Source organism: Herpailurus yagouaroundi, unplaced genomic scaffold, assembly GCF_014898765.1.
Source record: "Herpailurus yagouaroundi ecotype Mexico unplaced genomic scaffold, PumYag 192, whole genome shotgun sequence".
NCBI classification, from domain to species: domain Eukaryota; kingdom Metazoa; phylum Chordata; class Mammalia; order Carnivora; family Felidae; genus Herpailurus; species Herpailurus yagouaroundi.
The window spans coordinates 1,655,329-1,668,608 of NW_024412423.1; the positions used below are offsets into that span (position 1 = coordinate 1,655,329).

General features: G+C 48.0%; 1 long non-coding RNA gene across 1 annotated transcript in view; it reads left to right on the forward strand.

Moving 5' to 3' along the window:
• Nucleotides 1–2,911: 2,911 nt before the first annotated feature.
• Nucleotides 2,912–13,280, forward strand: part of LOC121010536 (uncharacterized) — a 24,197-nt gene continuing 13,828 nt past the window's right edge. The window contains exon 1 of the long non-coding RNA XR_005781218.1: nucleotides 2,912–3,267. This is a non-coding gene — a long non-coding RNA (uncharacterized LOC121010536). The remainder of the gene's footprint in view (nucleotides 3,268–13,280) is intronic.

Sequence of the window (13,280 nt, forward strand, 5' to 3'; positions counted from 1 at the left end):
GAGGCCCCAGCACACAAAGCTGCTACATGCTGCTCCTGACACCTTCCTGGGCTGGTCCTGCAACATTCCTGATGTTAAGGGGACTGTGGGCCTGCTGTGATCTGTGGGCTCCCTCACTCTATTCTGCATCTCCAATATTCCATTTATATCTTGATGATGTTCTTGTCCTACCTCCTGTGCTCATACTCTGTGGATGCTTGATCACAGCAGTCTATTTACCAGAGATGCTTTCAAGTCCTTCCCTACTGATTCCACACACTGTCATTTCCCACTGTTGGCTTGTCATGGGTTGTGTGCCTGCCAATTTTAGATACAAGTCAGCTTCTGGCCTTTTGCTTGTTGGCATTTGGATATTTTATTGCCTTTAACATTGGCTTTGTTCAGTGGTAAAGTTATACTGTGAATCAGATTATTTCACCTTTTTGTTTTTTGAAAACACTGTATTTTGCTTTGCTTCAGATGGTCTGATCTAGGACTTCCAATAATGTCAAAGTGCAGGAAGAACTTAAGGAAAAATCCACTGAAGCAAATGCACTCAAAACAGGAATGAGCTGGTGCTGCCAGGCCACATGATGGACCAGGAGGAAAAGGGTGTTCACAGACATCCCCACTGCCCCCACCCACAGCAAGGTCAATTGTCCCACCATAGAGGCCCCTCACCACTCAACACAAGTGGTACTGTCACCAGCAAGCTCACCCACACCCTCTGCTGCCTGAGGCAGTTCCCAGCTGCAAGAAATTCATGAAAAAGGGCAAAGATGAGCTGGCCAAGAAACAACCTTCTGAAGCTGACACATTATTTTGCAAGTCATTCAAGATGGTGTGCCCTCCACAACTGGTACACCACAGGACAAGGAATAGGACAGGTGTCAGGAAAGGGAGGTACACCTACACCTAACTGCACAAGAGAGAAGAGGAAACAGGTGGCACAGCGCCTTTGAGAAGCACAAAGTGAACAGGGAGCCCATGGAGAGGGGAAGAGTTTCTTCATCCAAGAAGAGTTCCCTGGGCCTGCAGGTTGGAAAGGTGTTGGAGGTGGTAAGAGGAGTGGCCTCCAGTTGGCCCTCCAACAGGCCCTAGGTAGTTGCAGCCTCCCCCCCCCACCCACCCACCCAGATCCTTGGTATGGATGCCTGCAAAGTGTCCCAACTCTGGGGGCTGTTCTGAACACATATTCTGGAGAGAACAAAGGCTTCTTGAGATGATCAGGATGGTATGCGTGCCTGAAACCAGTTAGGCCCCTATGTATACTTTTACGATTTGGTGGGCCTAAGCAGAGATCTCGTCTTGTGGCCACCAGACACAAGCCTACTATAGATATTCTATTGCTTATTAAGCCTGTCCCCCACCATCTGGAGTCACCTGCTCATTCTTCAATCTCTCCCTGCCCTCCACATATAAAGACTCATTTCAGATTACACACGGCAAACTCCTGACCAGGTTCCACCAACAGAAGGCACAGATTCTGGAACCAGAGGACAAAGAGGCAGCTGGGAGATTTCTCTAGCGTGAGGAACACTTAGTGTGGTACCCAGACAGGAAGAAGGATGGGGCTGTGCACAGTGATGTGGAGTGTGGATTAAAGCAGATGCGCCAGGGCACAAGAAAGGCCTTTTAGTTCACTGAGACTTTGATACCCAGAGGAAAACACATCCAGTCTGTGACCAGAGCTTTGCCCAGGGCTGCAAGCCATTATTGCATCAAGATGCCTGGAGAATAGAGAACCAGGCACACTGCAGGAAGCACAGACAAGGCTAAGTTGGTCACTTGTAGAAGAGGACTAAGGAAGAGGAAGAAAATGGAAGCTGATGAGGTTCAAGTCACAAATGCAAAAATGTTTATCTCTGGGGCACCTGGGTGGCTCAGTCAGTTGAGCGTCTGACTTCAGCCCAGGCCATGATTTCATGGCTCGTGAGTTCAACCCCCGCTTCAGGCTCTGTGCTGAGAGCTCAGAGCCTGGAATCTACTTCAGATTCTGTCTCTCCCTCTCTCTCTCTCTCTCTCTGCCCCTTCCCCTTTCATGCTCTCTCTCAAAAGTAAATAAAAAAAGTCTATCTCTGGTTTTAAATTCAAGCTAATATACACAAGGATATGTTCCAATGTTTTCTCTACAATTCCTAGAAGGCTTCTGGGGGGCAGGGTGTTGTGAATATGTATAGAAAGTTTTTTGTTTTTAATAACTTAGTTTCATGAAATGTCTCAGCCTGCCATAAACCATTGATCTTGAAGGACTTTTCCTCTGGACTTGTTCAGCGACGTGGCCCATGGGAGTGGCCAGGCCTTAAGCAAAGGTTCAGGGAGAAGGTGGGCATGCCCTCAAGAGCAATCCATGTGCCTTTCTCACTACTTGGGTCTTTCCTGTGCAAAGGAAGCTACCACCCATCTCAGGGTACAGCTCTAGTCCTGGACCATGACCCACTTCCATTTGAGGAGCACTGTGCATCTCTCCCCAAATGTGGTCTATGTGGGTGATCCTCTGATACCAGCAGTAAAGGCCTGATCATTACCACACTGTTCTACTACCATGATCTCAACAGGAATACCTATGCTAGGCCAATCCTGGGTGAGCTTTCTATCCCTATTAGAGAAAATGGGATACTCCTTTGGCCAAAAGGATATAAACAAACTTTAGGACTTTCAAATTTATCCTTAAGTTCAATTTATAGGCATGGAATATCCAACCCTTGGTGTCAAAGATTTCACTGAAAGAAGTTTCAACATGTGACTGGAGATTTCCATCTTCCCTTGGGTTCACAGTACATCCTCTCCCAGTTTTCCTGTCAAAGACAGCTAAGGAGCAGATGTGCAAGGACTGGCAGAAGGACAACAAAGGCCCCAATCCTGGAGGTAATGGGCAAGGACAGTGGCCTAGTGGGGCCTGACTCCATTCACAGGCAGCAGTGAAAATCTACCAGGAAACATCCCTGAGATCCAGAGGAAGCTCTCAGCAGAGGGAAAGGGAGGATGATGGCTAAGGGTACACTCTGGAACCTTGAACTCAGCCCCACACAAGCAGCATCCCTGGGGAAAGTGTAGAGGAGCCTGGAAATTTCCCCTGTAGCAACAGGGTACCGATGAGCAGACACTGGGTGACTTGGGCTTGCAGATGTAGCAAGTGGACCCAGAACCTGAGGAAGGCAAAGAGGCAAGTGAACTCTCTCTCACCCATGTTCAAGGTCAAACCTCAGAAATCCCAGTATCTCCCAGAGCTCTGTCACACCAGGAAGGCCAGCAGCAGTCTATTCCATGAACACTGCCTGAGAGAAGGTTGGACAGGACACACCTGAGGGTCAAGTGGAAAACAAGGTCATGAGAGTCTATTGCCTGCCATATATCCACGTGGAATTCCAACTTTGGAACCAGCTGTCATTGCTAAGACCCTAAAGCCAGTGGGATGGGTCACATTCATGAACTGTAGGCCCAGTTAATGCAAGGGCTGCTCTGGCTGAGGGCAGTCTGACCTTGACTGCTACATCGCACAGGACCTTGAACTTTCAACATGACCAGGGCCCCTGAGAGGCTCAGGCAGCCCAGTAAGATGTGTGGTGAGGACCTTCAGGACCCAGCTAGGCACCCAGGGCCTGAGTCTTCCTCCATCACCTTCAAGCCCATCTCTTCAATTTTACCCAAGAGAAGGTCGCAGCTCTCCTGGGGTACAGGACCCATATTCTCCTCACACTGAGCCAGATATGGAGACTTGGAGATTCTCTGGAACATTAATCTTGTCTCCATTGGGCAGACAAGGTATTGGCATGGTCCCTTTACCCAGGAACCCTACCTCTTCCAAGGCCAAGGTCATGAATAAACTTGGAATGGAAACAGAAAACCTCCATCCCTTTCTCCCTGTAACCAGGGTTGGAGGAGAGACATGGAAGCCAGGAGTTAGGAGGGGTTGAGCTTCCTGAAGCCTGAATATTCATATAGCAGGTGGAGAAGGGGGGAGGTCATTCATTCTTCATGTTCACAGGCTCATTGACCTTCATGGGGCACCTTGTACATAAGAGAACAGACTTTCAATCCTGCATTCAGCTATTTCTAGGAGGGCAGCCTTGACCTTTCACTTAAATTCTGGGCCTCATCATCCTACTACATTGACTACTGAAGCAGCTGCAGCCCAGTCTCAGATTATTTCTGTCATGCATACATCCGTGCATGTATGTTGAGTTCACATGGTATGACAGCCATTTCTCCACATGCCTCACAAGAAGAGTAAGTGAACTTTCCTCCTGTTAAACTTTCCTCCTGTTAGAGTAGCTCAACTACTCTAGTCCTTATCTTCAAAATCATTACACACAACACTTCACTATCCTATTACTAATAAGTTCAGTCCAAACCATTCAGATTCCATCCATGGACAAATATGGTCTTCCTGCTCAGAATATGAACTTTGTGAAAATGGATCTGACTTCATGGTCACAACAGGGCGCTGGTGAGTGGCCAGGCACCCAAAAATGAACATTCCAGGGTACCCAGACCCTCTATTTTGGGTGTCAAAGCCCAGACAAAGGGACTCTGCTAGGACCAGGGGGTGGGCAATGCACCCGTAGGTTAGCCAGAGACAGGGGTGGATGCAGACACATCTGCTGGCTTTAAATGCAGTCACCCTGTCTGGGAGCCCCTTCCCCAGGGCAGGTCTGTGGACGTAGACAAGGTACCTGAACCTAGTTAGACCTAGATTCTATGTGCTCACCCTGGGAGGCCTTTCAAAGAGTCTCCAAGTCACAGGGCACAGAAGGCAGCTGCCACAGGTACAACAGGACCCAGGGTCCCTTCTCGGTACTGGGAGTGACTGTAAGAAGGCTGACAGGTGGATACCCCCACCCACCTACCCATCCACCCAGAGGCCTCAAAAGACAGCTTGCTGCCCTTGGGGTTTATGTAGCATCAGTTAAGTCACCAGTAAATGTGATGCTGCTCTGAACCACATTCAGACCTGGATGACCCAATAGTAAGAGCCGCATTATCCCCACCCTTTCCACTGAGACCTGTAGTAGGTGCCAGCCACCACAGGGGCACCAGAGACACCAAAAGCTGGAGGGTCTACAGTGGGAGAGGCAAGGCTCCTCTAGAATAGGGTCAGGCTGAGGTTCGGAGCCCTGAGCACAGACTTGGTCCTGGTGTCTGAGACCCCTGTCCACAGCTCCACCTCACCTACACTCAGGCACTGCTCACGCACTTGGGTTTAAAAGTGACTAGCAAATTCCTCAGTTTCTCCCTCTGCTCCAGTTTCTTTTCCCCTGACAGTCTTACAATACCATTTGCCTCCTGCCTTCCAGGAATATACAGTGACTCTGTCTCCTCAAATGCCTCCAAGTCACTTCCGTGACACTACAGCCACTGTTCTGGGCTCAGTTCACCCCCAGTTCTGACCCATGAAGACCTTCCTCCAGGAAAACCTAATATTTTCATTCATGTCTAGTACTTTGCCTGTAAGATACTAATACAGTGCCCCTTGTATTTGAGTATTCAGCCAAAAACTTAAATACCTTCTGCTTAAACACGTTTAACTGAAATTCTTATACTTTTGCCGAAAATACTGTTTTACACTAAAAGGGGAAACCATTTCCCTTACAGTGAGGATTTGCCATAAACTTTAAGGTGGAACGAGAGCATTTCTTCACTTGTCCTCAAGAAGACAGACAGCCTACAAACATTTGAAAAGTCACTTCATGAAATGCAGTCATGCATTTCAAGTCAACCTCAGGAAGAATTCTGGGCCTGGCCCTGTCCTCTTCCCGAGGTGCTCTGATATTTATAAAGTGCTTCAGTCGCTCAAGGAGAAAAAAAAGTAACAAGGCTGATTGGAGCCTCTTGAGGCTGAGCTTCTCAACCCAGAGTGCACATTAGAATCATATGGGTCCTTCAGAATGGCTATTTGGGCCCTGCCTGAATCATCACATCAGATTCACTGAAGGACACTCACCAGCACTGGGAAAGCCTCTCCAGGTAGTTCTAATCTACAACCTCATTGTGACTAAAAGCCCAGGGGATGCTACTGCTGGTGTCCATGGGAAGAAGCCCTTGAGGCCACAACTATTTTAATTCCAAAGTGAAGAACCATCAGTTAATTTCACATTTATGTACAGGCTGGTGTTGGTGCACTTTGCACACCTGAAAACCTCAGCAAGGAAAAAATAATTCTGTGATCAGGGGTGTACATTTGTGAAAATGCCCCAAACTTTCATTTTTAGATGGGGGCATAGGGCCCAACAATGCTCCAAGGTCTCTGGCACACACTCTCCCCAGGACAAAATACAACACTAGTTAGGGGCCTCTGTGATTACAGAGATGTACTCCAAGTCTTAAAACCTTGAATTAACTACAGTCGTTGTGGACTGGCCAATTCACCCAGAGGGTGAGACCGAAGCTCTCCTCTGTGATTTTTAAAACCACAAGAGATCTCCCTGGGTCCATCCATTCTTGACCAATCGTGGGGGAGTTTTATAACCCAATTAGAGGAAAGTCTGGCCAAATGCAGAGCCTATACACAAACTTTAACAACACCTTCAAAATATGTACTTGTTTAGTCAAATCTACAGATCTGGGATTTCAGCATTATTTAGGAATTGTTTCACTGAAAGCTGGTTGACCATGTGACTCTGGAAACCCCAGTGTCATTCTAGACCAATTCCACTCGCAGCCCAGCTCAGGTACAGGAACCAGCTCCAGAGGTACAGGTGTGTGACAATGACAGAAGAGAACAAAGTCCCCAAACCTGGATGAACCAACTGGGACAGTGGCCAGGGAGACGATGACTCCATCCACAGGCAGCCCTTGGAATCTACCAAGACATATCCCTCAGCTTAGGACACAGTCTCAGCAGAGAGGAAGGGAGGTAGAAGGTCAAAGCTACTTCCCAGGACCTCTGACCTCAGTCTAATACAAGCAGCCTCCCCATGGAAGTGAGAAACAGTGTGGACACCCTCCTCCACACCATGACTGGGGGTTGAGGAGTCGACACTGGGAGGGTTGGGCAAGTATATCCAGAACCTCACGAATCCTGGAGGTGGGTGGAATCCCTCTGGCCCATCTTCAATATCCGTCACCAGAAATCCCACTACATCCCAGAACTCTGTCACACATCCAGAAGGCCATCAGCAGACAAATGACCAAATGCTGACTGAGAGAAGGCTTTGCAGATTAACACCTCATTGCAAAGAGAAAAAAAGAAAACCAGTTCATGAGCCTGTGTCACCCTCAGTGTATTCACATGGGATTACAACTTTGAAAACAGTTGCCTTTGCCAAGTTCCCAAAGCCTTTGCCACATTCCCTGTGAATGCAGGGACTGCTCGGCTCAGAGCAGTCTCACCTTGACTGCTACTTCACTCAGGAACCCCAACTTTAAACGTGACCAGGAATCTTCAGAGGCTCAGGGAGCACAGGAAGTGGTGTGTGACAAGGACTTCCAGGACCCAGCCAGGCACCCAGGGCCTGAGTCTTCCCCAGTCGCCTTCCAGCCCATCTCCTGAACTTCACTCAAGAGATGCCCCTAGCTCTCCCCAGGAGCAGGTCTGGACCTCCATTACCTCTGAACCAGCTCCAGAGGCTTTGAGATTCTCAGAATATTGATCCCAATTGCACTGTGGGTTATAGCACAATCCACTGTAACCATGAAACTTTTCCTTCCCTATCAAGGCTAAAGTCATGAAACAGACTGGAGATGGAAACAGACAACCTTTATTTATCTCCTTCTCCTTCGTGGCCATGATTGGTGAGAGAGAATGAGAAGCCAAGGAGCTGGAAAGGAACTCAGCTTCCTAGAGCCTGGATTTGTACACCCTTCTCCTGCTATCTCATTCATTCTTAGTGCTCAGAAGCTCATGGACCTTCAAGGGAACTTACACATTCCGAGAGGATAGCTCTTCCATCCTGCCTTCTGCATTTTCCAGCAGGGCAGCATCGGCCATTCATTTACCAGTAGTGTGCCTCACCCTCTCATTAACATTGCGCTAAGGTCCCTTAATCTGTCTCATTGGACTATTTCCCTGTTGTGGATACATACCTGCATATGGGATATGTTGAGGTCATGCTGTGTCCTGCATCTGTTTCTCCAATTTCTGCTGAAAAAATCAATGAATTTTTCTCCCAATTTAGATCCCAACTTTCCCTAACCCTGCTCTTGAAAAGCTGCCATTTGGGGCGCCTGGGTGGCGCAGTCGGTTAAGCGTCCGACCTCAGCCAGGTCACGATCTCGCGGTCCGTGAGTTCGAGCCCCGCGTCGGGCTCTGGGCTGATGGCTCAGAGCCTGGAGCCTGTTTCTGATTCTGTGTCTCCTTCTCTCTCTGCCCCTCCCCCGTTCATGCTCTGTCTCTCTCTGTCCCAAAAAAATAAATAAAAAACGTTAAAAAAAATTAAAAAAAAGAAAAAAGAAAATCTGCCATTATTAAACAATTCATCACTATTACTGAGAAGATCAAAGTCACTAGGATTCAGTCTTTTGACAAATACTGCCTTCCTATGCAGAACAAACTGCAGGAAAACTGAGCTGGCTTAGTGGTCACTAGAGGGCACCTGTGAATGGCCAGCATCCAAAAAGGAACATCCTCAGGGACTTGGAACTTCTGTCTTGTGTGTCAAAGCCCAGAGAGGGACTCTCCAGGATGCACTGAGTGGGCATCCCCCCCCACAGATTAGTCAGCAATCAGCATTGGTTCAAGCACATGTGCTGGGATTGGAGTCCAGTCACTGTCTGAGCTTGTCCCCTGGAAGCATCTCCAAGCAAGTAGAGGCATTGCTGGCTGAACCCAACTAGTCCTGGGCTCCGGGTCTTCACCCTGCCAAGCTGTTTAAAGATCTTCCTCCAGGGCACAGAATGGAAGCATCAGCTCCACATTCACCAGGATCGGAATTCCCCAATCTTGATTGATACATGGGTCTCTTAACTACTGCGGCTGTAGGCTGGGCCTCTTCCCAAACCACCATCTACCCAGAGGATCCACACACAACTCGCTACCCACAGATTTCCTGAAGCATCTGAGGAGGGAGGACCAAACATGATGCTGGTCTGACCCAGGCTCACAGCTGGATGACCGCCAGTCAGGGCCACCTGGTCCCCACACCTTCCCTAACATCTGAGGAGGTATCAGCCACCACCAGAGGTTCCTGGGACACCAAAGGGCTGATAGTTCTACAGCAGGGAAAGCAAGACTGCCTCAATGGCGGGGGGGGTGGGGGGGGAAGCCTCATCCTGACCCTGAGCACAGATGTGGTCACTGTGTGTCTGAGCCCTCTGTCCCCAGCCCATCTTAGTGATGGGTCATCCTGTCATCACACTGGGGTTAAAATGGTGTCAAGCATTCTCTCAATCAGGTTTTCTCTTCCCGCTCAGTTATCCCCTGACATGTAGTCTCTACTGAAATATAAACTTTCCTCGTGCCATCTAGGAATATACAGTGATTCCATCTCCCAAAATGCCTCCAAGTCAATTCCATGGCACTTCAGCCACTGTCCTAGGCTCCCAGGCACCCCCAGTTCTGACCCCTGAAGCCCTTCCTCCTGGAAAACCTATTATGTTCATTTGCATCTAGTACTTTGCCTTAGGATACTGAAACAGTGCCCCTTGTATTCAAGTATTCAACAAGAACTAAAATGTATTTACACAGAAGTGTGTCCATTACAGGTTGTCCTTACATTTATACTGAAAATGGCTTAAGTGTAAAACATTTCCCTTACAGTGAGGATTTGCCACAAGCTTTAAGGCAGAACATGAACATTTCCTCACATGTTCAAGAAGACAGCCCTAAGAACATCTGAAAAGTCACTTGATCAAATGTTATATCCCTCTAGAGTCCATCAGGAAGAATTCTGGGTCTGGCCCTTGTCCTCTTCCCTGAGCTGCTCTGATATAAAGCTCTTTTCAGTCTCCCTGGAAGAAAAGAACAGAAAATCCAGGCTGATTGGACCCTCCTGAGGCTGAGCTTCTGCACCCAGAGTACAAATTCCGATCACCCAGGTCCTTCAGAACCATTGCTATTTGGGCCCCGCCTTGATCATCACATAAGACTGACTGAAGACAGGACCCTCATCAGCACTGGGAGACCCTCTACAGGTAGTTCTAATCCACAGCCTCAGTGTGACTAAAATCCCAGCCCCTGCAGTACATTGAGGTAGGGAATTCCCCCTGCTCTCATGCGGCTCATGACAGTATACATGCTATTCCCCTATGGGAGGAAATCTCTACTCAGGCTGCATTCTGAAATCACCCAGATGCTTCAAAAATATAAATCCTTGAGACTTCAGTACATTTGGGCTGAGGGCCAAACACTGGCAATGACCTATGAAAAGAGGAGTCCACTGTCGGGACTGGGAAGGAGTCTGCGACTGAATTCCCTTGCACACATGATCCATGATCTCACTGACCAGGACTTACGGTGGGATTTACTAAGTGTTGGGTGAGGTCAAGTACAGACTGAGGGGTTCACCTTCTGAAAGGACTTTATGCACAAGAAAATGGACACCCTAGACAGGGGTAGGAGCCAGCTTGTAAATAGCACTGGAGGGTGATGTGCAACTAACACAGAAGGAGCGCATCTCTCAAAGGAAAAGGATGCTCGATATACTCAGGATGGTGCAGAAGATCAGTGTGGCTGGAACACGGATAATCGAGAAAGTTGAGCCTGAACGAGTGGTCAGACATGGAAAGAAATCACGGTCCTGGATAGCCTAATAAAGAGATTTGGTCTGCAAACCAGGGACAGTGAGAGAAAGATCCCCATAATAATGCTGTGGCTGTTGATCTTGAGAATGACCTTCCGTGCCTGGACTTTTTACTTCTAAATATGGAAACCTCTAGTTCATGCCCCATATGTATGACATTGGATTTCAAGATTCTGCTTAAGTTGAAGCTGTGTGTGAGGGATGGAGGGAATTCAGGAATTGTTCCCTATGAGGAGTGGTGTGGGCCCCCAGCGTGTGATCTACATGAACATCCTAAAATCACTGATGGGACCCCTACAACCTCAGCTGTCCAAGGTATCTCCACACCCATTTCCTGTCTCCTCTCCAGCAGACTCCACCCCAGAGGCAGTCAGGCACTTTATATGACTAAGCTGAGCCTGGAACTTCAATAATTTGAATGTCAAAGCCTACTGTACCTAACACAAGGGATGCCATTGCTGCTTCTAGTCCCCATATCTGATGGAATGAAAGAAGCTGTGTAATAGAGAAAAGGGACATCTAGTTGTGTATTTTATCTGGGGCTCAGGAGGAACACAGAGACGTCGGGCAGGGAGAAAACTCAGCTTCCTGCTGCTTTGGGACCCGTCATTCTCTCTCTCCTCCATTGTTCTTCCTGCATGGAGACTCCATCCCCATGATAGTAGCTTTCAGACCAGAGAGTTGGAAACCTGCCTTCAGCCTTTCCTGCCTGATGGATCAGAGGTCTTTCCTGTCAGGTTCCTGAGCCTCATTCCCTCCATTCAATGTGCAGCTGCTGCTTCTCACCCAAGTAGACACTTTTTTGCATTACAATAAAAGTACCTAGCATAGTTTTCTAAATTTTCTTAAGACATGTTCTCCACATTTCCTCAAACATGTTGACAAAGTCAAAGTCAATCTACTCAAAAGGATATGTACTCAAAGTTTTGTCTTGAACAATTTGTCAGGTACAAACATACCTGTATGTATACATCTCTCATTTCACATTCCTAACAATGCCTAGTTAAGGCACAACAGGAATGAGGGTATTTTCAGATAATTGATCTCCCATGGAAAATATTAGCTTAGTGGGAATTCTGTTGCCTGATGGGTCACAGAGGGCACCCATCACCTCACCCCAGGGGCAGAGATGAACATTCCCATCTGATGCTGGGGTTGACTGAGAACTTCTGACCTGTTAAAAACCAGGCCAAGGGTCTTACTAGGATTGCTTCACTGGGCAGTGCACCACATGTCAGTCATTGACGGCCTTGGGTACATGCACATCTGACCAGGACTGGATCACGACCACCCTGATCAGGGGCCTCCCCCCCCCACCCAAAACAAGCTCCTGTGTCCATTTATCAGTGTTAGATGCATTGGTCTGAACACCAAGGACAAGACAAGCAAGGTTGCCAGTGAGGAGGTTACTGCTGGTGTCCATGGGAAAAGCCCAACTTGATGCCACAACTAGTTGAATTCCAGAGTGAAGAACCGTCAGCTAATTTCACGTTTATGTACAGACTAGTGTTTCTGTACTTCACACTAGCCTGGAAACCCTCAGCAAGGAAAAAAGAATTCTGCAATCAGGGGTGTGCATTTGTGAGAATTACCCAAACTTTCGTTTTCAAGGTGGGGCATGTGGCCCAACATTGTTCCACGATCTCTGTCCACATTGTGATCAGGCACACACGCTCCTGGGGACCAAATCAAGCACTAGTTTAGCTATGATTACAGAGATGGACTCCAAGTCCTAAGTCCTCGAATTAACCACAGTCTTTGTGGACTGGCCTGTCTCAACTAGAAACACAGAAACTCTCCTCCTTTGTGCTTTTTAAAAATCACAAGAGGGGGCGCCTGGGTGGCGCAGTCGGTTAAGCGTCCGACTTCAGCCAGGTCACGATCTCGCGGTCCGTGAGTTCGAGCCCCGCGTCGGGCTCTGGGCTGATGGCTCAGAGCCTGGAGCCTGTTTCCGATTCTGTGTCTCCCTCTCTCTCTGGCCCTCCCCCGTTCATGCTCTGTCTCTCTCTGTCCCAAAAATAAATAAACGTTGAAAAAAAAAAAAAGACAGACTTTAAAAATCACAAGAGACCTCACTGGGTCCATCCATAATTGACCAAAAATGGGGGAGTTTTCTAACCCTATTAGAGGAAATTCTGGCCAGAGGCAGAGGATATACACAAACTTTGACAACACCTTCAAAACAGGTGCTTGTTTGGTCAAATCTACATCTGGAATTTCAGCCTGATTAGGGAATTGTTTCATTGAAAGATAGTTGACCTGGGACTTTGGAAACCCCATCTTCTCTAGTCCACAGCTATCCTCTCCCAAGATTCTACTCACAGGTGCAGTTGTGTGGTGGCTGAAGAGAACAAAAGCCTAAAACTTGGATGAATCAACTGGGACAGTGGCCTGGTTGGCCTTGACTATCTACAGGCAGCCCTTGGAATCCACCAGAACATATTCCTCAGCTCAGGACACAGTCTCAGCAGACAGTAAAGGAGGCGTAAAGTCTACTTCCTAGGACCTCTGAACTCAGCCTCATACAAACAGCCTCCCGTGGAACATGAAGAGGAGCGTGGACACCCACCCTTCAACACCATGACTGGGGGTTGAGGAACCAACATTGGGAGAGTTGGGCAA